This window comes from Xenopus tropicalis, chromosome 7, assembly GCF_000004195.4.
Source record: "Xenopus tropicalis strain Nigerian chromosome 7, UCB_Xtro_10.0, whole genome shotgun sequence".
NCBI lineage: Eukaryota > Metazoa > Chordata > Amphibia > Anura > Pipidae > Xenopus > Xenopus tropicalis.
In genome coordinates this window covers 43,507,897-43,533,911 of record NC_030683.2, presented here as the reverse complement: position 1 = coordinate 43,533,911, position 26,015 = coordinate 43,507,897, and the positions used below count along the sequence as shown (strand labels likewise).

The 26,015-nt window shown below is 41.9% G+C and overlaps 1 protein-coding gene across 3 annotated transcripts in view; it reads right to left on the bottom strand.

The window, feature by feature from the left end:
- The window catches only part of psd (pleckstrin and Sec7 domain containing), a 320,624-nt gene that overhangs the window by 127,013 nt on the left and 167,596 nt on the right, over window positions 1–26,015 (bottom strand). The window lies entirely within an intron of this gene.

Here is a 26,015-nt window from a genome sequence, read left to right as displayed (position 1 = left end):
TTCCAGATACTATACTCTTAACACCAGGTATCTAAGAAGAAGCATATAATACACTTTGTTGAGCGCATGTACATATTTGTTTGAGTGAGCTGACTTTTTTTTTATTGGGGATGCTGTGTTACTGAATAACCTGGTGTCTGTTCTTTTTCTACTATCTCTATTTTTCTGTATTTGTGTTTAATAGTGTCACACTCCAATGATGTCATGTGATGTCAGAATTTGTCTCTCCTTCCATTGCATATCTTTATCATTATTGCCGAAACATTTGCGTGTGTCAATAAAAATCGATGTTGCTGCAATAAAAGTCATGTTAGTATGGATTCCTTTTACACTGTGAAATAAGTAGGAGACTAGGGTTGCCACCATTTCTGGAAAAAAAATACCAGCCATGTTTTTTTTTTCCTATTAATAAAATTGGCATCAAGCATAATTTTTACCACCCAGGTGGCAACAACATGGCAGCAATAAATCATATACCTTAGCAATCAATAAAGAATTAGTGGGGTATATTAAATATCTACACTGACGTTAAAACTTGAAACTTAAAACTCTGCATAACCCTGCCCCACTGCAAGTACCAGTCACAGTGCTTTCAAGTCATTGCCATCAGTAAGGCAATTGGTTTATTTTTTGCTTTCCTTTTAAGTATCCCCTCCCTTTCCCCTATAACCCGTGGCATCTTCCAGGAAGCCACGGATAACATCGAAGTAGGAGGAGGGGCGGCATGACCCAGGCTCAACCCCTGCAGGCACCCCATAGGTGGGTTTAAGTAAAGGGGAGGGTACCCTACGGGGGGTGGAGCAAGTGGCCATCTTAGAGTCAGGAAAGGATACCTGGTCACCATTTTGTGGGAAGCCAGAGGAAAGAAACGTTCGCACAGGGAGAAGAAAAGAAGAACACCACGACATTGCAACCAACCCCCCAGAACATGTCGGGAGTGGAAGAGATGCTCGCAAGCCTGCGGGAGGAAGCCAGCAGACGGGGAGAAGACTGGCTGAGATGACTACTGCCCACCGCCGCGGGACAGCCAGCGGTACCGGACCCGCCAGGACAGCGCAGATCCAGGCCCCCCAGCCGTCTGAGCCCATCCCCCCCGAACAGGAGAAGGAGGCCCGCCGGCCGGAGCCCGACGACACCGAGGGCCAGCACCAGCAGGGCAGTCCCCCTACAGAGCGAGGAGCCCACCCACAGCAGAAGGTCCCCCCGGGTAGCCCAAAGAGCAGCGCAGACCCCCACCTACCCAGCGCCGATCGACCAGGAGCCAGCGGGAGCGAGTCCACGAGCGCGGCGAGGAGGAGATCCGGCGGCAGCGACGGGATGGAGCGGAAAGCAGAGGAGAACGGCGACAACCTCAGGAGCAACGCGGGGCAGGTCCGTCCGGCGCAGAATCGAGACAAGAATGAGCCCTCGGGGGGGGGAGCGGGTCCCTTATCCAGCCGGGCCTAGGGGAAGCGGCGGCAGGAGGGGGGTCCCGGGGCACAAGTGAGGCAAGCGGGGGGTACAGGGCCGGAGCAGCGGCCTACCCGCCCTTGGAGGGGGGGGTTTGGAGCGGCCCCGGCACAGCAGGGGGGCTAGCAGCAGGGGGGGGGCGGCAATGGCACCGGAGCAGGAAAACGGCTCCAGGGCGGGGGTGGGTGCCGCACAGGAGCGCACCACCACAGCAGTGGGAGTGGGAAGAGGAGCTACAGCCCAACAGCCCATGAGCTTGGGGCTAGAAGCCGCCAACATGGCGGGGCAAGGGGAACAAGGCTCCCAGGCCCCAGGAGGCGCAGCGGTGGGGGGGGGAACTACGGCAGGGATTAGCCAGGAGGCAGGCTGTCCCCTCCTCCCACTTCTCTCCCCACAGGGAACCAGGAGCAGCACTGACAGCCACGGAGGCAGCGGACCAAGCACCCAGAGAGCCACACAGGCAGGTAACAGCACTGCAGGCCCTAATATAATTACATCAGCACAACCACACAACCAGCACAGGGGAACACACGGGGGGGCTGAACAACCACCGGTTGAAGCAGCATGGGAAAGGTTTATGACTGGAATGCGCCAGTTACTAGGCCAGTGGGAAAAACAGGGCCCCAGCAGCAGTACTGGGGACAAGGAAGGGGCAGGGAGCACAACAGTCAGCACAGCCGTGCCCCTCCAGACCACAGCAGAGCAAGGCCAGGGGGGCCCGGTCGCAGGGGGAGCAGCGAGCACTCCACAACCAGAGAAGACCACAGCAAAGAAAGTCCCAGTTTCGGACGCAGCCAAGGGCCACGCAAATCTGTGTTTCGAAGGCCCATTGGGAGCTCACTTGAAACCGGAGATCAGGGAAAAAGTGGGGAAGAGGGAATACATAGATATCTTAACCTTGCTCCCACCCATATAGTAAATGTTTCAAGCGCAGCCGGGCAGGTGCAACAAAGGGCGGCTTTGGAAAAGGGGGATACGCCAGTGAGGGTAAAGGAGATGCTCCCCTGGCTAAGTGAATACCTGGACAAGGAGAAGGCAATACTGTTAAGGGAAGGGTTCCAATTTGGGTTTAGAATACCAGCCAAAGGAGGGGGGGGGGGAGACATCTTTAAAGAACCTACGGTCGGCAAGGGACAACCCAGCCATGGTGCTGGAAAAACTACAAAAGGAGGTGAGGTTGGGCAGGATGGCAAGCCCATTCCCCACCCCCCCGAAACCAGCCCTCCGAGTTTCCCCATTGGGTTTGGTGCCCAAAAAAGAAACAGGGAAGTTCCGGATGATTCATCATCTATCGCACCCAAAAGGCGGCTCGGTAAATGATGAAATAGACCGGGAACTAGTTAAAGTGGGGTACAAATCCTTCGACGAAGCAATCCGATTGGTCAGGGACGCAGGGCAAGGGGCACTAATGGCAAAGGTGGACGTTGAATCCACCTTCAGGCTGCTACCGGTACATCAGGAGTCCCTACATCTTTTAGGTTGCTATTTTGAGGGGGGATACTACGTGGACCGCTGCCTGCCCATGGGCTGCTCCATTTTGTGCGCCTACTTTGAGGCATTCAGCACATTCATAGAATGGGTAGTCAGAAAATGGGCAGGGGCAAACACAGTAATTCATTACCTGGACGATTTCTTTTGTGTAGGCCCAGGACACTCCATGCTCTGTGCAATCTTGCTGCAGACAATACAAAAGGTAGCAGGCCTGTTTGGCATCCCATTAGCACCAGACAAGACGGAAGGCCCTAATACCTGCCTGCGTTTTTTAGGGATTGAAATAGACACAGTAAGGCAAGAAAGCAGGCTCCCCCAGGACAAGGTCCAACAGCTGAAAGAGGAAGTGGGGTACGCACGCACAGCAAAAAAGATAACGCTTAGACAGTTGCAATCGCTGCTGGGAAGATTAAACTTTGCGTGCAGGATCATACCCATGGGCAGGGCGTTTCCCAGAAACCTAGCGATGGCGACAGCAGGCATTCGCCAGCCGCATCACTTCATTCGGCTGAATGAAGGGCACAGGGAAGATTTAGAAGTTTGGAGGGTGTTTCTGCAAGACTTTAACGGCAGACTCTACTGGCAAAGTCAGCCACGTGCAAACGGGGAACTGCACTTCCATACGGATGCAGCTGGGTCAGTAGGCTTCGGGGCTTATTTTGCAGGAAGGTGGTGCGCTGGGACATGGCCTAACAAATGGGTGGAACAGAAGCTCACGAGCAACTTGACGTTGCTAGAGCTCTTCCCCATTATAGTGTCAGTGGAACTCTGGGGCACACAACTAGAAAATCAGTCAGTAGTTTTTTACACAGACAACATGTCGGTAGTAATGGCGATTAACAACCTCACATCGGGTTCCCGGCCGGTACTAGTCCTACTCAAACACTTGGTGCTACGTTGCCTCCAACTGAATGTAAGATTTAGGGCAAAACACGTACCAGGTTACACTAATGAAATTGCGGATTCTCTTTCCCGGTTTCAGTGGGACAGGTTTCGGCGGCTGGCCCCGGATGCGGCAGCCCAGGGAGACCCCTGCCCCAAGTCGGTCTGGAAACTCATCTGACAGGTATGCTGGACTGAGTAAAACGGTCAGTAGCACCAAAAACATGGGAGAGATATAGTCGAGTATGGGCAGAGTGGTTTGAGTTGGAAGCAGGGGCTGGCGGAATGGCCGCGGATAACGCTAAACTGGGCCTTCTGTTATGGCGGCTGGCACAGGACTTCGAGGCTAACATTTCAGTGAGTAGTTTGGACAAAAAAATGGCAGCATGGGCATTCCTATTCAAAATGTTGGGGTGGAGAGACCTCACAAAAGAATTTGTTATCAAGCAAGCAGTAAAAGGTTTCAAGAGGGGAAAAGGGAGAACAGACAGAAGATGCCCATCACACTGAACATATTGGAGGGAATATTTAATCAACTACAGGAAATAGCAAAAACACCTTATGAGGTGGCCTTGTTCCAACTAGCATTCTCCTGGGCCTTTTACGGGGCTTTCAGGATTTCAGAGTTGATCAGCGGAAGCAAACATAAAGGCGGGGGGGATCCAGACAGAGGACGTAGGGGAAACAGAAGAAGGTCTGATTATTATTATACGGGATTCCAAAACAGACAAGGGAGGGAAAGGGCTTACAGTACCTCTATTTGGGGTGGGAAACTGCCGCACATGCCCGATAAAATGTAACAAGGAGTACAGGCAAGTCAGACCCAAAGGGCAAGGCACATACATGGTACACCTAGATGGTACATGCCTATCAAGATTTCAGTTCATAGCAGTGTTGAGAAGGGCGCTAACAGCATTGGGCTTAGCAGCAGGTGAGTATGGCAGCCACTCCTTCTGAATTGGGGCGGCCACGGAAGCGGCACGGTGGGGTTTAGGCGCAGAGGAGGTAAGGCGAATCGGGAGGTGGGAATCTAACAGATTCAAGTCCTACATCAGACCGGCTAGGGTAGAATTCTTAGGTCAAAAAGCATTAAAAAAAAAAAAACAAAAATATATATTTTGGTTATTTACAAATGTTTTTCAGGTATTACCCCGTTTTCCGTATGGATCGTCGGGCATTCGTTCATTTGCATGGCCGAGAAGCGTGCCATGGTCCAGCACAATGGGAGACAGTTGGGGTTCCCGAGGTCACAGGTGATCATATCATGGCTAGGGGTAGGAGGGCTTCGCTGGGATGAATTACTACCATGAGTGGTTCAAAAAGCGGAGAGGGGTGGTGATACATTGTGGGGGTAATGATTTGGGTTTCTGCCCCATGAAATATCTGATCAGGAACATAAAGATTGACCTTTCCACTCTGGAGTCAGCTTTCCCGGGTATAGTGCTGATTTGGTCTGACATTGTTCCAAGGCAAAATTGGCGGGGAGCTAAGTCAGTGGCGGCCATAAACAGGGCCAGGATAAAAGTTAAGAGGGCAGTTACCAAATATATCCAGAACAAGGGTTGGTTAGCAGTCAGGCATAAGGATCTGGAAAGCCAGCCCCTCTACTTCTGCCAAGACGGGGTACACCTTAACTAAGTGGGTTTGGACTTGTTCAACATGACCCTACAGGAGTCGATTGAAATGGCGTGGAAGGCGTGGAGGCGCATGCAGAGTTGAAGGGGTCCAACTATGCATGCAATGGCGGGCCCATGTCAGTCTGCTGGGGAAATATTGGGCCCGGTAAGAGAGGCTTATCTTGGCGGGATGGTTTGACCCCTAAGGTGGGTGACCATTATTTTGGAAGGAAAATTCAATGGTGATGGCGGGCGCTCCAGGTAAGGTGGAGGCTCTTTGATAATTATGGTTGGGACGGCATATCCTCTGAGCCAGGATGTTTCACGGCTGGAGGATAAGGCTTCAGGTAAGGAAGGGCAGACTGACAGGGGCTCATGTGATTTGGAAGTTACATTGTTGCAAGGTTTAATATGTTTTTTATGTCACTGTAATGAGAATTTGGATCTGTATATGATTACTTTGTTATGTTCATTGAATTTGCTGATGTTAATAAAGCTGTGGCCAGTATCACTCCAAGCTGATATCGTCACGCATTTTATTGGTGAGAGAGGTCAGTGTGAGGATGCAGTGGGTAATGCCTGGGTCATGTGCCCACCGCCCCACCCCCTGGGATTGTAGTGCACGCAGGCCTTGCAGTGCGGCTAAATAGCCAGGGACATTTTCTCTCTGAGTGTTGCGCTGGGGCAGCCTGGAGAACGCCGCCCCTCCATGTTTAGGTTTCTCTGTGTTCTCAAGTTTCTCAACTTGTCTCATGAAAGTAGTGAAGGTAAAGTCGAGTATTTAGACACAGGCATTTAGAGAAGCTCCTTTCTCATAGCCTGGCATCGGAGGTGATGTAGGAGGAAGAGTTAAGATGATCATTTGTTCATTGCGCATTGGCAAATGAATACACTGATTCAGAACCCTCTCCACCTGCATTGTGCAATGTGCGCCTGCATTTAACAATCTGCTCTGGCTTATACCTGTTGCTTTTCTTTTTTTATTTCATTATTTTTTATTTCTTTATTATTTTTTTCACACTATGTTGTGTTGTGATGATGTCACCTATCCCACCACTTTTTGGTTTATGAGGCCTTATTGTGTTGGTTGATTTCACTTTGAGAATGGAAGTTCCGTTCCTCTAATCTAACGGGGTGACCTCTGGTGCGTTGATTGTTTTTATGGGAAAAAAGAACATCCCCCATCTGCCTATAATCCCCTCTAATGTACTTGTACAGAGTAATCCTGTCCCCTCGCAAGCGCCTCTTTTCCAGAGAAAACAACCCCAACCTCGACAGTCTAACCTCATAGTTTAAATCTTCCATCCCCTTTACCAGTTTAGTTGCAGTCTCTGCACTCTCTCCAGCTCATTAATATCCTTCTTAAGGACTGGAGCCCAAAACTGCACTGCATACTCAAGGTGAGGCCTTACCAGGGACCTATAAAAAGGCAAAATTATGTTTGAGTCAATGCCCTTTTTTATACAAGACAGCACTTTATTTGCTTTAGTAGCCACAGAATGACACTGCCTGGCATTAGACAACTTGTTATCAACAAAAAACCCCTAGATCCTTCTCCATTAAGGATACCCCCAACACACTACCATTCAGTAGATAGTTCACGTTTATATTATTTCTACCAAAATGCATAACTTTGCACTTATCAACATTGAACCTCATTTTCCAGTTTGCTGCCCAGTTTTCCAATTTTGTCAAATCGCTCTGCAAAGCGGCAGCATCCTGCATGGAACTTATAGTTTTGCACAATTTTGTGTCATCAGCAAAAATAGAAACAGTACTGTCTATGCCCCCCTCCAGGTCATTAATAAACAAGTTAAAATGCAAAGGACCAAGGACTGACCCCTGCGGTACTCCACTAACCACACTGGTCCAATTAGAAAATGTTCCATTTACCACCAATCTTTGTAATCTATCCTTCAGCCAGTTCTCTATCCAATTACAAATATTATGTTCTAGGCCGATATTCCTTAATTTGATCATTAACCTTCTGTGAGGTACTATCAAACACTTTAGCAAAGTCCACTGAACCGTTATCTTTTCTGTGCAGGGTGACACCAAGCAGAACTATTTATTGGGCATGGGGCTCCTCTTCCTGCTAATTCACAAGCAGCCAGGCACTAATAAATTCAAACATATCAATGGCCTTAGCTGTAAATACTTCCCAGTTTGTGAATGTCAAAACACTGGCACACTAACAGCAATAGATTAAAAAGATGCAACTTGCTATCTGCACTTATTCATCTTTGCTGATAAACCAGGTGCTACAGGACTTTCAGCACAGTCACTGCAGAAACAGGTGCCATTTATTAAAGGTACCTGCGTGTATAACTTCTCCTGGTACTTGCACCCAACCAGTCCAAAGTTCATATTTATGGGGACAGGGGGAGTAACCAATTAACGGTCCTCTGTAGATTTGTCACCTCACCCCTTTAATACCGGCCACATAATGAATATACGCTCTGCATGAATGATTAGCAATTAACTTAGTTGCATGCTGATTTATGTGCAACCATGCAGCATGCATCTAAATAAATTGCTAACTAGCCATGCAGGGGTCTGGATTAAATATGTGGCAAGTATTAAAAGGGTAAGGTGGTAACCCTAATCCTATGTGTTATGGTTTTTTAACATGTATGGTATCTTTTGTTACTGAAATCAGTCTGCATGCAGGATCACTTCCTGATTCCCAATATGCAATAGTTTCTACTTAGAGAATAGTTTAAAGCCCTGCAGACAAGCAGCCCCACCCATGTGCCCCCTAGAAGATACCTGCCCCCATACATACCTTGTATATACCATTTGACCAATTAAAGATAAGGCCCTTCCTATGGTTGAGACTAAAACCCCCCCATCTCCACTAGTCAGGCTAAGGAAGGGATACCCTAAAAGCTAAGGACCCCCTTTCCCCCTTTACTGGTTACACAGCAGCAGTGATTTAATCCATGGCTGATGATCTAAGGCAAAATAAATACCATATAAACCTTACTCAAAAACAGGGTACACTTCCCCTTTTAGGAGCAGCAGCTGTGATGTGATGAGAGATGACTTCACAATCAGGAAAGTGGCAGTTGGTTTAGTCCGTTGGTTTGCACTGTGGTGAGAGGTAGGTGTACAGTCCTTCTGATATAGTTTTTGTCAAATAATCCTTATTTTGGTTAAAAAAAATGTTGGGTGACACCCCCCAGACTAGTGGATGTTACTATTCTCATAGATTTTAGTTAATTTGGGAGAAATTCAAATGGGCTTTTGAGACCTTTCATCTCAGTGCTGGTTGGGAGACGCAGACCCAGCATTTGGCAGTTATTTATGCAGGGTATGCCGGTCTGTCATCAAAAATATGTTTTTTTTCACTGGGGCCTCCCATAAAGAGTACCATTTAGGGACCCCTGACTTATATCATTAAACACTTCTTTTTTGTTACCAGCATTTATAGGCTCCTTGGAGTTTTGGCACTCTACCCTGGGTATCTGTCCTGCTCATATGTACCAACCCTAACGTGTAACTGAATTTAACTAAATAAATTCCATTACTTTTTATTTTTATAGAATAAAATTTATCAGTAGATTTCATGCACTTAACTTTCAAACTCCCCCGTAGAGGGGGCAATACTGTAAATGGTAGGGGCTGTATTGGATTAAACAATGTTTAATTGTTACTTTCCCAGCGAGTTTCCCAGGAATATACAGCCCTATGGAATAGTTGCACCTTGATCACTTCCTGCCCACATGCTATTATTGGTTTTGGCTCTTTATTTAAGCCTCTGTTCTGCATTAACTGTTTTCTTTGGCAGGGGGGCATTTATCAACAATGGGCAAATCTGCTCCTGTGCAGAAATCCATGATGACCAGTCAAATTTTTGCTTTCAAAGTTCTGCCTGCAACTGGTTGAAAAACTCATCACTTTTGCTATAGGTTAATGTACAGGTGCAATCTTGCCCATTGTGGATACATGAGTCCAACTGTATTACTATAGACACAGTGCCTGATTTACTATTTCTTATTATTTGAGGGGGTAAATATAAATCAGTGGTTGTGAAATTAGTGGTGATACAACTTAAAGATCCAGTTAAAGCTAAATGCTGATTTGTTGCTAATGTAACCTCCTCTTTATAATAAGGCATCTATGGTGCCTAAATTGAAAATGCCAACTGGTTGCTTAGGGGTCACTAGCAACAGGAATCCTTGGGCAAATTGTTGTTGTTAGCATTGCTGAATGCTTATCTTTTTATTCAAGCTATTTCACATTCATACTTTATTCTGATAGTCACACAAATATCTGGTTGCTAAGGTCAGGGAGCATAGCAACCAGATAATAAGGTTGTAACTGGCTAATAACAATAGATATGAATCTAACAAATCAGTGAGTCTTTCCTCAAATGATTTTTTGGTATAAGTAAAGTGTGTCATTGCCCATAGCAACTGAAAAGTATTGTCCTATAATTATTGTAATAATTAATGATTAAGTCCGCAAAAAGAGACAAATAAATTAAAAGTATAAATCTTTATTATAATCCATTAAAAAATCATACCCCATGTATGCAGCCTAACGCATTTCATGCTAATCTAGCACTTAATCATAGGCTCACCAACATTTATTTGCACATCTATATATACATGGTAAAACATCCACCCACTTTAATTTAAGACCAATCAATGTAGAGTAGGCTCCAACCCCCACCACTACAGACACTTCAATCTATTAACTCCATCAAATACAGACATAGTTAAACAGAGGTTTAAAAAATACATAACACGGAGTTATATAGTAAAAATACAATTGTTTCAGAGTAAATAATATTTTTTCACACAAAGCAAGTAACATCAAAAGTAAAATTCAAACCTAAAGGAATACGTGTATGTAAATAAAAAATCCAGTAAACTTCTCGCTCATGGAGAAGACTAAGGGGCACATTTACTAATCCACGAACGTCCGAAAAGCATCCAAATGCGTTTTTTTCGTAATGATCGGTACTTTGCGACTTTTTCGCAAATTGTCGCAACTTTTTCGAGCTCTCAATACGAAAGTTGCAACAATTCGCGAAAGTCGTAATGGCAATGAAAAAGTCGCAACAATTCTCCAAAGGCATAATGGCAATGAAAAAGTTGCGACAATTCTCCAAAGGCATAATGGCAATGAAAAAGTCGCGACAATTCTCCAAAGGCATAATGGCAATGAAAAAGTCGCGACAGTTCACGAAATTTGTTATGGCTATGAAAAAGTCGCGACAATTCGCGCAACTCGTACCGGTTACGAAAAAGTCGCGACAATTTACGGGAAAGTTGTAACGGCGACGAAAAAATCGCAAAAAATACGAAAAAGTCGCAAAATGTTTGTTTTCCAATCCGAATTTTTCTCATTCGGATTCAGATTCGTGGAATAGTAAATCAGCCCCTAAGGGTATCTCCTCCTCTCCTCCAGTCTTTATCTGTTCTATCGCTTGTACTGAAAAGAAAATTTTATCACTATTATTGCACTCTGCAAAATGCCTAGTGACATTGCTTTTAAATGCATATTTAGTATTACAAATCTGACTAATATGTTCTCTAAGGTCTCTGGCACACGGGGAGATTAGTTGCCCGCAACAAATCTCCCTGTTCGTGGGCGGCTAATCTCCCCGAAATTTACATTTTCGCCGGTGGGATGGCATTTCGGGGAGATTAGTCGCCCGCGAAAAGGGAGATTTGTCGCGGGCGACTAATCTCCCCGTGTACCAGAGCCCTAACTCTATCTTTCAGGGATTGCATTGTACACCCCACATATTGTTTCTTGCATTTCTGACAAGTCACCAAGTATATTACTGCTGTACTGTTGCAATTAAGAAAGCTACCTATTTTATCATTTTTATTCGGAACTGGACTGGAATTCCTTTGACACCTTGAGATGTTCACATGTAATGCAATGTTTTTTGCCACATTTAAAACAGCCTTTGGTGTCCAGAAATTGTTTTTTTGCTCCACCTCTATTGAAAAAGCTAGGAGATAACCTATCTCTTAAAGTATAGGCCCTCCTAGCTATACTGTTAATGCCTTCTCCCAAGGTGTCAAAGAAATCACGGTCAGCATATAATATTGGCAGAAATCTTTTTACAATCTGCACTATTTTATTATATTGCCTACTGTATCTTGTAATAAAGGATATTTTATTTTCCCAAACTTTATCTTGTCTTTTAGAAGTAAAATTTAATAGTGAGTCTCTACATGTTTTGCCTGCTCTCCTATATGCATATTAGGCTGCTGTATGATTTTTAATGGATTAGAATAGAGATTTATACTTTTAATTTTTTTGTCTCTTTTTGCGGACTTGATCTTTAATGATCGCAATTTTCCCTTTTTTTGGTCACTAGAGGGCGTAGTCTGCAATACTTATTATATTTATCTGATTTATTGCTAATTGACTGTTTTCCTAGTTTGGCTCCTTTTGTATTACTATAATTATTGTAACTTACACTAGCTTTCTATAAGTCCTGCACTTCTGTAGCAAAGTCACCAAAAGGACATAACTGGGCCTTTCTTATAAACATGAAGTCAGTAGCACCAATGTACTATGTCCTCATTCTAACTGTACCAATGCTCATTTCTGATTGGCTGGCTGCTGTGAGAAAACCTTCAGTATGTTATAAATTAAGTCTCAGTGCCTGCTGGAAGTAATGCAAAAACTGAAGTTTATCGTAAATAGCTAGATCTCTGACTCCCTCTGCGTTTCATAGAAAAATTAAGTGCTAAATGCATTTTGCTTAAGCTGACTTGTTCCTTTTATTCTTTTCTCTATACAGATATTGCTGTAGCGTCCGACCTGCTTTCACATTTTTTTGCTTCAGTGCTTCACCTGCATTTGAATTGGATTTTTTTGATTTTTTAATAGTTTAGTTTATTACACTCTTAACTAAACTAGAGTCAGAGAGAACAAGAACCAACTGAGGGAGACCCCTTGGGGTTCCCGGCCTTGGGCCGACCCCTCCATTCTACAGAGAGAGCTTTTTTTACAAGGTAATCTTGCAAATCCAATTGACAGAGTTCATTATTTCACAAGGTCAGACTGCCCCCTTCTTTCCCCAGTTGTTCCAATGTGCTACCTTAGGTGAAAACCTGATGCAGCATCAGAAGAATGTCAGCAACTGGTGTTTTCATTGATCTTAATAAAGCTCAGGGTGTTCACTTTGTAGCACTGACTTTACAAAATGTATCAACTAATGCAGTGTTTTTCAACCTTTTTTGGGCAAAGGCACACTTGTTTCATGAAAAAAATCACGAGGCACACCACCATTAGAAAATGTTAAAAAATTTAACTCTGTGCCTATATTGACTATATATAAAGTAATTCTCTTGAATAGGAATCATATAAACACAAAGAAAGTATTTTCCGGGACATTTTCTCCACAAACCCACCCCCCCACTGATTTTTTTTTTTTTTTTTATACACACAAAAATTTTATATTATATATATATTATTATTAATTGCTTTCTTACATGTCAGGCTGCGGCATCCAGGGGTGTCCCGGGATTGTCCTCCGGTGGGGAGTAGGGCGGCTGTGCATGGGCCTGGCCCCTGGTGGATCTGGTCTGTCGGGGCAGGGCCTGGGCAGTTGCTCCCCCCGGTCGGGTTGTGCCAGGGCAGGATAGAGCTGCCTCTCCTCTCTGGTTGCTCCGCCCTCCTGGATCTGATGCCGGATGACGTCACAGGCAGTGACGATTTCCGGGCATCATGGAGCCAGGAAGTGGAAGGTGTCCCAGAGGGGACCGGGGGAGTCTTGTCTTCACCTACGGCACACCAGGCAACATCTCGCGGCACACTAGTGTGCCGCGGAACAGTGGTTGAAAAACGCTGAACTAATGGATTAAATCCCCCCTTTCTTGAGTTGCTCATGGGAAACAATAGGGGCATAATGGAACTTTAAACTGCAAGTTATTATTCCTTGTGTACTACTGCAGAATAATAGAACTGGTTGGGAAGATGAACTGCCCTGCTAATGGCATATTCATGTATGTGAAACTCCTTATACTGCTGTTGCTAATATCATACCCATTTGTATCTGTGCTTTTAGGCGGCTGAGCGTGAGAAGAAGAGATGCCCCCGCTTAAGGTACTGTCTCTATGTCTTTGTTCAAAATACACTCTCATCTGAAAAGCCGTTTCCCTTTTACTTTTCTATATAACCTCTCCTTGAGCACCTTTCTGTCTCTCTGCACAGCATCCTACTTCTGTCACAGTTTCCTTTTACACAAATAAGAGGAAACTGCCATACAATTTGCCTCTGTGCAGATATGAAATTGCATTAGAGGGCAAGGAAAAACTAATTCACTTAAAGGGAATATATTAGGCACCCCCAATGAACAAAATTTCCAAGTTTTTTCCTGGGCTGGTACTCCATTTTAAAATAAAATACACCACCTTGGGTCAAACACTATGATCCTCAAAGTCAGACTGACTGTGATCAGCATTTACATCTGTTTAGAACTGTGTCCCTAATACTCTTTCCTTTCACTTACAGAAACTCTTTGACGTCCTGGAGGACTTCAGGACGAAGACTACCAACAGCGAGGTCCTCATTTCCTATTATGGTAAACTTTTATATCAATCAAGTCATTGTGTTTCTCAGATCACTAACAGTATTTCCCCATTATGAAACTGTAACTTCCAGTATTCCCATTTACATTCTGCAGTGTTATTTTACATTCCCTTTATCCACCCAGACCACTTTCTAGGTACTCTGGGCTACTGCATTTCTAAAGAAGTGCAACATTGTCTGGGGGAAAAAAAGCAATGATTTTTGTCTCTATGGGGATAGCTAAAAAACTGGCACCCCCAATCAGTTACAACCATATTAAATTGGAAGAGTACACAGAACATGACACTTCAGGCCAAAATGTAAGAGATGGGAAATGTGTAAGGTTGCAGCATGTATTATATGTGAATTCTGTTTCTTCTTTAGCGCAGTGCTTAATAAAAATGTATTTTTCCCTGCAGAACATCACTACAGAGGACAATTTGGAAGAATGGTCCACCTGTAAGTAAAATAAATCTGTCTTTTTACATGTTGAGAATCATAAACATTGCACCTGGGTTGTAAGAGCAACGAGGGTTGGAAACGTCATCCCCTTCATGCACTTAGAGATTGGTGTTTGTAGGCTGTGCTCTGTACTTTATTGCCAGATTCAAAATCTGCTGCAAGATGCAGAACGCAGCACTGACAAGCAAGGGGTATTTAATGCCTGGCACAGGCTTATAGTAAGTAAAGCCCCTCCTCTCTCTACCTGGTGTAACAATGTTTCCTGTCCTGTAAAAGCAGCTACGCCAGCATCACATTTAGGTGCACAAACTGGTGCCTTGTGCACAGTGCCAAACACAAACGCAAATCCCCTTGCCCCATACATAGTATACAAGCCCTCCTATGTTTCTGCCTCTTGACTGTATAGATTTGAGGCAATGGCTTCACCATAATGTCCTATTCATAAATGATTAATTTAAGAGTTATTTTGGCTGACTTTTCCTTTCTATATCTAAACATTTGCTCACTGAAATTCATTATCAGACCGACTGTGTCTGGTATCACACTGTATCAGCTTAATAAATAAGTTCATTTATAGTAGAAATACAATGGAATAGTAGAATGTTTTATTCAAATAAATTTTTTTTTTCAGAGAACACTTTCTTTTGTGCTATGGTGCCGACCATGGATATGAAGAAGAGAATGTCACCAATTATCTGGTGATGATCACATTCCTGGTAAGGAATCCTAAATTGATGTTTCTATACATAGGGAAGAAATTATATTAAATTGCCCCAACATAGTGAATCCAGCACTGCACTGACTCCAACTAAAACCTGCTGCTTTGATAACTTTTTCCTTTATCCTGTTTAAATGATAATGGTCTTATACAGAGCCATGTGTCAGTGTGCATAAAGCTAATATGTGACAAGTCAGTCTTCCTAAAGTCTCTGTGACTATACATACATGGATTATACCATTTCCAGTTACTTCTAAAGTACATTTGGATTAATGAAGTGCCCTACAGTGAAACTGCAGCTGAATGGTAATTGCACAGTGGCGCTGCCTCATATTTCTGCTTCACAGCTGCTACTGAGATGATGTTGTGCTTTTATTATAAATGAGCCCCTACAATACTTGGGTCTAGGAGACTTTTCTCTGGGATCCAGCCTTTTTCTTATAAGTCAGATTATAGCAGAAATAGTACTGATTAATAGAATCCTTTCTCACACTGTTACTCTCTTTTTGTTACAGGAACATCTGGATCGTCTGGAGGACACTTATTATGTCCTCTACATCAATATGTCTTTGACTCCTGTAAGTATCATTATTTTTATTACTGGAGATGTTACAATTCGCTGTGTGTTTCTATAATAATTAGGAACATTATTTTTTTACTGCATCACTTGCTGGGGGCTTAACTCATCTAAATAACATTTTCACCAGTAACAAAATTCTTAAAAATGTTGCAATGCAGTATGGGGTTATACACAGACACTGCACAGATTTTTGTTACTAGGGGCCACATGGCCACAATAATGGCATTGGTACAAACAGTACTTAACATTGAGTCTTTTCTCCCACAGATGACACGTAAAGGTTGGCAGTACGTCGAGTGTCTGCAACTTCAGATTGTAAGTTCTCTGATCACTGTCTCTGATGCTTTTTGGATGTTTATTGCCAAATTCTGCACAATACCCTCAATGTTTTTTAGACTATAGGGAACATACACCTGTATTGTTAGCTTTTGCCAAAATTTGTTTGTCAAAAAAGAAATATACTGTTCATCAGTTTAGGTACAAATATTTAAGGGAATATATAATTTATATAAGTAATCACTTATTTATTAAGTTTGATCAGTCTATTGCAAACAGGGCAATTGAATGCAACGTATTTTTGGGCATTTTAGCCATTTTCAATACCACATACTTCTTTAGTATTCTCTATTTATCTGCTACTGACTTAATATGCTTCTCATAAGATGCCAGATTTGCTATTAAGGTATTTGGTTTACTGACAATCTTGAGTGCAGAGGTGATGCAGATATTCTGTGCAAGTACTACTTTCTCCAATAAAAAGAATAGTTACAGTCAGTTTGAAAATAGATAACAGTCCACAACCTTGAAATCTTTCAAATGACCCCAAGTTCACAGATATAAACACGTACCTACAGGGACCAACCAATACAAAATCTATATATTTAGAACTATAACAAACAACGGAAAGGGTGGGAGTTACAACAGGGAGCTGGCCACTGCTCCTGTATAAATTATAACTATAACAAATTCCTTGTTAGTTATAGTTTATACAGGAGCAAGGCCAGCTCCAGGTTGTAGCTCCCACCCTTACCAGCTACAGTCATGTGATCCCAGTGAAGCCATTTGGGCAACCATTTGGGAGTTTTAAAAAAAAGCAACTAAGTTGTAGGTAATACTCAGTCCCTTTGTTAAATGTACATTGAAGCAGTAGAATTCTTATTAAATTAGATAAGAATCAGAGTAAGTGTAGGACTGGCCAGACCGGGGATGACTTTGACATAGTTGGGCAGCTTGCGGTATATTGCAATACATGGGCAAACAATCCCTGTTTTGCTTAAAGGGGGGGGGGGGGGGGCATTTCTTGGTATCTTAACACACATGTCTTAAGGCGCTATATATATTGAGGATCTCCTGTTGCTGTCTAATATAAATGTGTATATATAAATATCTATACATATATATATAGTCCTCAGTATCTCAGAGTAAAATTCTTTATTCGGACATAAACGTGTAGGCATTATGTCCAAACAAAGAATTTTACTCTGAGATACTTATGCCGTGAGTGCTTTCTGGAGGACTATATGTATTTTGTGGGTCAGCACCCAGCTGTTGTTTTGATTGGTGAGTGCAGAAGTGCAGATAGTGGGACTTTATATATATATATTTATTTATATATATATATATATATATATATATATACAGTCCATAGAATTTCAGCACACCACCATAAAAAATGGGTGCTACCAGATTATGCACAATTATTCAGAAAATAAAGGCAAAACAGGTGCACTTCAGGAGCATTTAAAAATTTAAAGTCAAAATTCTTTATTCAAGTCATTTTAAAAAAATGTATCAGGCCAACGTTTCGATCTTCTCCTAAGACCATTATCAAGACCATATATACAATTAACATTATCATAAATAGATAAAACCTGTAACACTCACCCAATCCCACATTCTCCCACCAGAATGTATCAATCCTACCAGTACATACTGTAGTATCACCTTTGTTCTAAAAAGCATAGAAAGGAGCAATACTATGCTATGATATTTAGAACAAAGGTGAAACTATGTACTGGTAGGATTGATACATTGTGGGTAATTGTATTGCTGTAAATTATTCTGTATCCTTTTTCTGTAACATGCTTTCCTTTGGTCAGTGGGACTATGTACTTGTTTTTAACCACTGTATTTTTCCTGATTGCACGGGTCCCTGTGTTTATAGATACTCTGGATATTGTTTATCCTGAGTACAGGGCTTCCCTTCCAGTCACATGACTGGTGGGAGAATGTGGGATTGGGTGAGTGTTACAGGTTTTATTTATTTATATGTTGATTTTAATTGTATATATGGTCTTGATAATGGTCTTAGAAGCAGACTGAAACTTTCGCCCGATACATTTTTTAAAATGACTTAAAAATATTTTACTTATAATTTTTAAAGGCTCCTGGAGTGCATCTGTTTTTTCCTTGATTTTAAATATATAATTTTGTACCCGTGAGCCACATTGAAATAGAAAAAGATTTGGAGAGCAACACAAGCATGGGAAAAGTTCCTGGGGGTGCCAATGAGCTATAATTGGCTATTTGATGGCCCCTATGTTGACTGGCAGCCTACAGAAGGCTCTGTTTGGCTTTACACTGGGTTTTTATGCAATCAAAGTTAGCCTCCTAACCAGAAATTCAAAAAAAGCACCTGCTTTGAGGCCACTGGGAGCAACACCCAAAGGGTTGGTAAGCAACATGTTGCCCCTGAGCCACTAGTTGGAGATCACTGCCTTAGACATTATACTTGAGCAAGAAGTCAGCCAAGCCATCCTTACAGGCATGAATATAATCTGTCATTACCTGGCGGGGAATTCCACACTCTCACTGCCCCCACCTTATAAAGAAACTATTGTCATAATCTATACAGAAATTATCATAAATGTCTTCTATATTCCCCTTTGCTCATTTACTTGTACCTTCCCTGTGCTTGCAGAAAGTAAGATCAAACCTTCTCAGTCTTGTACTGAAGATCTGGGAGAAGGAACAGGAGTTGGAGGAGCGTGCTAGGTTTGTATATTGCAAATATATACTGAATTGTATATGTTTAAAAAATGGAGGTCCTTTTTAAGTTATACAATTTATGGTGTGTTCTATCCATATCAATATTAAAATCAATTACATATTTATGAATCAGCTTTTTTCTGGTGCCTACAACCATATGTACATACAAAGGGGGATGTACGGATGGAGCAATAATAATTAAAGCATCTTGCACATATAACTACATTCCTCTTCCCACATGTGTGATAGTTTTTCAGTTTAGTCTGACACATTCATACAATATACAAAATGCCTCTAACCGCTTCAAAGTGCCAGTAGGTGTTTTCCAAACATTAGAGCTCCCTTCATATTGGATTAAAGCCTATACCTCTAGCAGACCTTGTAACCTACTCAGTATATATGTGCAGAATGTCGATGGAAGCGCATGGAAATAAAAATAAAATATATATAGTGCAAACAAGTAAAAATAAACGGAACAATAAATAAAGTGAGTGCTTTAGTTGAACACCACTGATACATGTGACCCCGATTCTATATATGTTCAAACTGCTCACCAGAACCACATATCAAGGAGCATATAAACCACACCCAGCTGGGCATTTGATTGAAGTGGAATCCAATTCAGCAGTATATATAGGATAGAAGATGAGGCAAATATAGTGTGAAACTGTTTAATAGGTATAAAAGGCCCTGCGCTCTGCAGGCTACTTACAGTACAGCAGTAGTATAAAAGTATTCAACAAACGAAATGTCCTCAAAAGCTCGACGCGTTTCGCGTGCTATACTGCACGCTTCTTCAGGAGCAGTTGAAATAAAGTGTACAAAGCAACATTACCATAATCAATATTTAAACACTTGTAATCAGGCTATAAAGTAAAATCACAGGATTCAGCCTGATTACAAGTGTTTAAATATTGATTATGGTAATGTTACTTTGTACACTTTATTTCAACTGCTCCTGAGGAAGCGTGCAGTATAGCACGCGAAACGCGTCGAGCTTTTGAGGACATTTCGTTTGTTGAATACTTTTATACTACTGCTGTACTGTAAGTAGCCTGCAGAGCGCAGGGCCTTTTATACCTATTAAACAGTTTCACACTATATTTGCCTCATCTTCTATCCTATATATACTGCTGAATTGGATTCCACTTCAATCAAATGCCCAGCTGGGTGTGGTTTATATGCTCCTTGATATGTGGTTCTGGTGAGCAGTTTGAACATATATAGAATCGGGGTCACATGTATCAGTGGTGTTCAACTAAAGCACTCACTTTATTTATTGTTCCGTTTATTTTTACTTGTTTGCACTATATATATTTTATTTTTATTTCCATGCGCTTCCATCGACATTCTGCACATATATTCTGAGGCTCATCTGAAGGGGAGCTTATATCAAGAGGAAGCAGCACAAGTTCACTTTTCATCACATTGGAGACTTGATATTTAGAGATTATCACCAAGAAGCGCTGAGTTTATGAGTGTTTGTTCACTCTCCAAAGACTATTTTTAACCTACTCAGTAACTGCCCACATTTGTAGGGCCATGTGTGTAGCAGATATAAGGTTAACACTTAGGTACAAGGCTAAACTCTATATTACTCCTCCAGTGACCATAAATATAGTCTTGATACAGTGGAAACAAATGACAACACTGATAAATATACATTTTTTCCCCCTTCAGAGCCACTGAAGAACACTGGGCAGCTACTATAGAAATTCAAGCAGAAGAGGAGGCTCCCAGCGAAAGGCAGGAAGGAACTGAAGCTCCTGGCGAGGAGCAGGAAGAAACAGAAGATCCTGGAGAGGAGCCGGAAGAGACGGAAGCTCCTGGTGAGGAGCCGGAAGAGACGGAAGCTCCTGGTGAAGAGCAGGAAGAACCGGAAGCTCCTAGCAAGGTGTGGGAACAAATGGAAGCTCCTGGCGAGGAGCAGGAAGAGAAGGAAGCTCCTGGTGAGGAGCAGGAACAATCGGAAGCTCCTGGCGAGGAGCAAGAAAAGACGGAAGCTCCTGGCGAGGAGCAGGAAGAGACAAAAGCTCCTGGTGAGGAGCAGAAAGAGATGAAAGCTCCTGGAGAGGAGCAAGAAGAGATGGAAGCTCATGGTGAGGAGCAGGAAGAAATGGAAGCTCCTGGCGAGGAGCAGGAAGGAACGGAAGCTCCTGGCGAGGAGCAGGAAGGAACGGAAGCTCCTGGCGAGGAGCAGGAGGAAATGGAAGCTCCTGGTAAGGAGCAGGAAGAAAGGAAGGCTCCCGGTAAGGAGGAAGAATCTGCTGAGGCTCCTGGAGAGGAGCAAGAAGATCATGAGGCTCTTGGCAAGGAGCAAGAAGATGAGAAGGCTCCTGGAGAGGAGAATGAAGGAGCAGAGAATGAAGAAGAGGAAGCTCCTCACAAGGAGCAAGAAGAGGAAGCTCCTGGCATGGAGCGAGAAGATCATGAGGCTCCTGGCAAGGAGGAAGAAGATGAGGTGGCTCCTGGAATGAAGCAAGAAGATGAGGTGGCTCCTGGCGAGGAGCGAAAAGAAGAGGAGGAACATTTTGTAGAACATCAGCAAGAGGAATCCCTTGCAGGAGACAAACAGGAAGAAGCAGTTCCTCATGAAGCAGTGCAGCCAACCTTAGGAAAAAGGATGAAGAAAGCTGCTGTGAAGAGGCTCCGCAGGATTTGGGTAATATATTTATATATATTATTATTAGCAATAGAAAGGCTGCTATAGTGAGTAATGCCCCTATAAGCTCTCCATTCAGCCCCATGGTTGATTCATCAGAGTGCCTAACTGATGAGCCAGTGTACTGCTGCGTTTAGATTGTACTAAGCTGCTAACTCTTGACAAAGATCTGGCCAAGTCTACAAATATCACAGCGGATTCTCTAAAAGGCCAATGGGGGTATGATAACTCACACAGGGCAGCTGTACTTAAAGTTGCCACCTGTTCGGTTTTGACCCAGACAGCCCAGCTTTTAACCAGGTGATCAATGTTAGGAAAAAAGATGCCATTCCAGGTAGATGAAATACTGTAGAGTCAGATTAAGTCTTTTATAATCAAGTACGTATCTGTCATTTTTTATTTCAATACCTTCTAAACTTTTTCTTTTCTTTTCAGGGTTCCACCAGAAGACTATTCTGTTGCCACAGACCCTCCACTGCTCCCTGAATTCCTTCCTTGTAATCTCTACTATGTCCTCTATGTATGTGTGTGTTAGAGTATGAGTGAGGGACGCATGTGTGGGTGTGTTGGTGGTGGGTTTCTGGGTGGGGATTGGGAGGGGGGAAAGCATGTGCAGGTGTGGTGGGTAAGTTGGTGTGCAGTGTGTGGGTGCATGCATGTTTTGGAGAATGGGTTTGTGTGTAGGATAGGTGGATGGGTACAGATATAGGGTGAGAATAAATAGCAAAGATTTTCAGTGGAATAAAAACAACAACATTTATTGGCTCAAATTAACAACAACATAAATTATATGAAAAGCATACTATACCAAACAATGACCAGGTGCATCCTAATCTCCTAACGCGTTTCGCACCATGTGGCGCTTCATCAGAGGAGGTGTGGTTTACTTGTGTCACTTCCCTTATATACCCTCAATTTATTAAATATACAGTGTGCAGGGCTACCTAAACACCCCATACCAAGCTAATAGCATATCAAATTTATAAGACATACATAGCCGTGGGCTTTCAGGTCGCCCTGCATATAGCACATATTATATCATTATATTAGAAACACACCAATAAATTCGAAACACAAAAAAACCTCAAAACATAAACAAAATTGTAATCACATAATTAATTAAATAAATAAATCAATAAATCTACAGCTCAAAGAGCTTGTAAAGACAAATATCATAATTGATCCCACATATTAAAGTGCATAATTGTGCATAGTTGTGCATAGGATTCTATTCCAATAATACTTAAAAAACACTTAATGTTGTTGCATCCTGGAGATTCCCTAAATGCCAAAGGCTAGTATTATAGCCATATGGCCATAACAGTAATTAATCAATTTAACCTCATATCATATACCTTTATTATAGATGTTAATATTAAACATAAAAACCCTTGAGACCTCCAAGATGCATCAACATCCTAAGTGTACACTAGTACTCAATACAGATAATAAAACCAGTAAATATATGCAATATAAAACTACATATTACAGACTCTTAATATGAATTTTTTCTAATTATGATTTTTTCATAACCATGATTTTTTCATAACTTTTTCATGACCGTGATGACCCAGACCAGTTAACTTAATACTATTTTTTCAGTTTAACATAATAACAATTCATACAATGTATACAATTTCTTTACACAGTTTTTTCAGTTTTATTCGGTTCAACATTTTTTTATCTTAATTCCAAGGTGATATAAGGAAAGGTTTTAGCTCAAATTTTGTATTCATTCCTTTTGGTATCACAGTATCCAGCGTAAATATCCATTTAGATTCCAATCGTAAAAGTTTGGTTACCAAATTCCCTTCACTTTTTTCATCTATTTTATCTATGCCAAACATATTAAATTTCATTTGTTTTCCTTTATGCACATAATCAAAGTGTTTATATAACGGATTATCACTATCTTTATTCTTTAAACCTCTCAGATGTTCTCCTAATCTTGTTCTCAGCTGTCTTATAGTACGTCCTATATAGAGGGAACCACATTCACATTGTAGACAATAAATTACGTATTGTGTTTGACATGAGATATCTGTTCTATCGCTTGTACTGAAAAGAAAATTTTATCACTATTATTGCACTCTGCAAAATGTCTAGTGACATTGCTTTTAAATGCATATTTAGTATTACAAATCTGACTAATATGTTCTCTAAGGGCTCTGGCACACGGGGAGATTAGTCGCCCGTAACAAATCTCCCTGTTCGCGGGCGGCTAATCTCCCCGAAATTTACATTTTCGCCGGTGGATGGCATTTCGGGAGATTAGTCGCGCCCGCGAAAAGGGAGATTGTCGCAGGCGACTAATCTCCCCGTGTACCAGAGCCCTAACTCTATCTTTCAGGGATTGCATTGTACACCCCACATATTGTTTCTTGCATTTCTGACAAGTCCCCAAGTATATTACTGCTGTACTGTTGCAATTAAGAAAGCTACCTATTTTATCATTTTTATTCGGAACTGGACTAGAATTCCTTTGACACCTTGAGATGTTCACATGTAATGCAATGTTTTTTGCCACATTTAAAACAGCCTTTGGTGTCCAGAAATTGTTTTTTTGCTCCACCTCTATTGAAAAAGCTAGGAGATAACCTATCTCTTAAAGTATAGGCCCTCCTAGCTATACTGTTAATGCCTTCTCCCAAGGTGTCAAAGAAATCACGGTCCGCATATAATATTGGCAGAAATCTTTTTACAATCTGCACTATTTTATTATATTGCCTACTGTATCTTGTAATAAAGGATATTTTATTTTCCCAAACTTTATCTTGTCTTTTAGAAGTAAAATTTAATAGTGAGTCTCTACATGTTTTGCTTGCTCTCCTATATGCATATTCTATATCTGTTTCACTATCCCCTTTCCTTAGGAACTGTCCCACCGGTATACATTTAATTAAATTCTTAGGGTGACAAGAACGAGCATGCAAAAGTGTATTACCACTACAAGGTTTCCTATATCTGTTTCACTATACCCCTGTTTCAGATGAAAATTTATTATTTAATCATGTGCACTGGTGTGTGTCTGTATGCCTGACGAAGGGGTACGCCCCGAAACGTTGCATTTTGAATAAACACGCAAGGGCTAAGCCCTGCTTGCACTTTACTTGTTGTGCTGGCTGAAATATTTCTACCAATAGGGGGCCTCTGCTCTTTGTACCTTTGGAAGATGATAAAAAGTTGCAATGACAGGATATTTGGGAACAAGAAAATCTTTTTCAAGTTAGTGATTAGGCCCTTTTCAACTGCCTCATCAATTAAGGTGGTCAATTTACTGATAAATAACTTAGTGGGGTCAGATTTTAGCTCTATATAAGCTGTTCTATCCTTTAACTGTCTCAAAGCCTCTGATCTATACACTTCCACATCTAACATCACTACCAGCCCACCTTTATCTGCATGTTTATATAGATATAGTGAAACAGGGGTATAGTGAAACAGATATAGGAAACCTTGTAGTGGTAATACACTTTTGCATGCTCATTCTTGTCACCCTAAGGATTTAATTAAATGTATACCGGTGGGTCAGTTCCTAAGGAAAGGGGATAGTGAAACAGGGGTATAGTGAAACAGATATAGAATATGCATATAGCAGAGCAAGCAAAACATGTAGAGACTCACTATTAAATTTTACTTCTAAAAGACAAGATAAAGTTTGGGAAAATAAAATATCCTTTATTACAAGATACAGTAGACAATATAATAAAATGGTGCAGACTGTAAAAATATTTCAGCCAATATTATATGCTGACCGTGATTTCTTTGACACCTTGGGACAAGGCATTAACAGTATAGCTAGGAGGGCCTATACTTTAAGAGATAGGTTATCCTAGCTTTTTCAATAGAGGTGGAGCAAAAAAACACTTTCTGGACACCAAAGGCTGTTTTGAATGTGGCAAAAAAACGCTGCATTACATGTGAAAATCTCAAGGTGTCAAAGGAATTCCAGTCTTCAGTTCCAAATAAAACTTATAAAATAGGTAGCTTTCTTAATTGCAACAGTACAGCAGTAATATACTTGGTGACTTGTCAGAAATGCAAGAAACAATATGTGGGGTGTACAATGCAATCCCTGAAAGATAGAGTTAGAGAACATATTAGTCAGATTTGTAATACTAAATATGCATTTAAGAGCAATGTCACTAGACATTTTGCAGAGTGCAATAATAGTGATAAAAAGTTCTTTTCAGTACAAGCGATAGAACAGATAAAGACTGGTAGGAGAGGAGGAGATACCCTTAGGGGCACATTTACTAACCAACGAACGGGCCGAATGCGTCCGATTGCGTTTTTTTTGTAATGATCGGTATTTTGCGATTTTTTCGTATTTTTTGTGATTTTTTTGGCGTCTTTACGATTTTGGCGAAAAACGCGAGTTTTTCGTAGCCATTCCGAAAGTTGCGCAAAGTCGCGATTTTTTCGTAGCGTTAAAACTTGCGCGAAACGTCGCGCCTTTTAAGTTTTAACGCTAGGAAAAAGGCGTGACTTTTCGCGCAAGTGTTAATGCTACAAAAAAAATCGCGACTTTGCGCAAGTTTCGTAATGGCTACGAAAAACTCACGTTTTTTCGCAAAAATTGTAAAGACGCCGAAAAAAATCGCAAAAAATACGAAAAAGTCG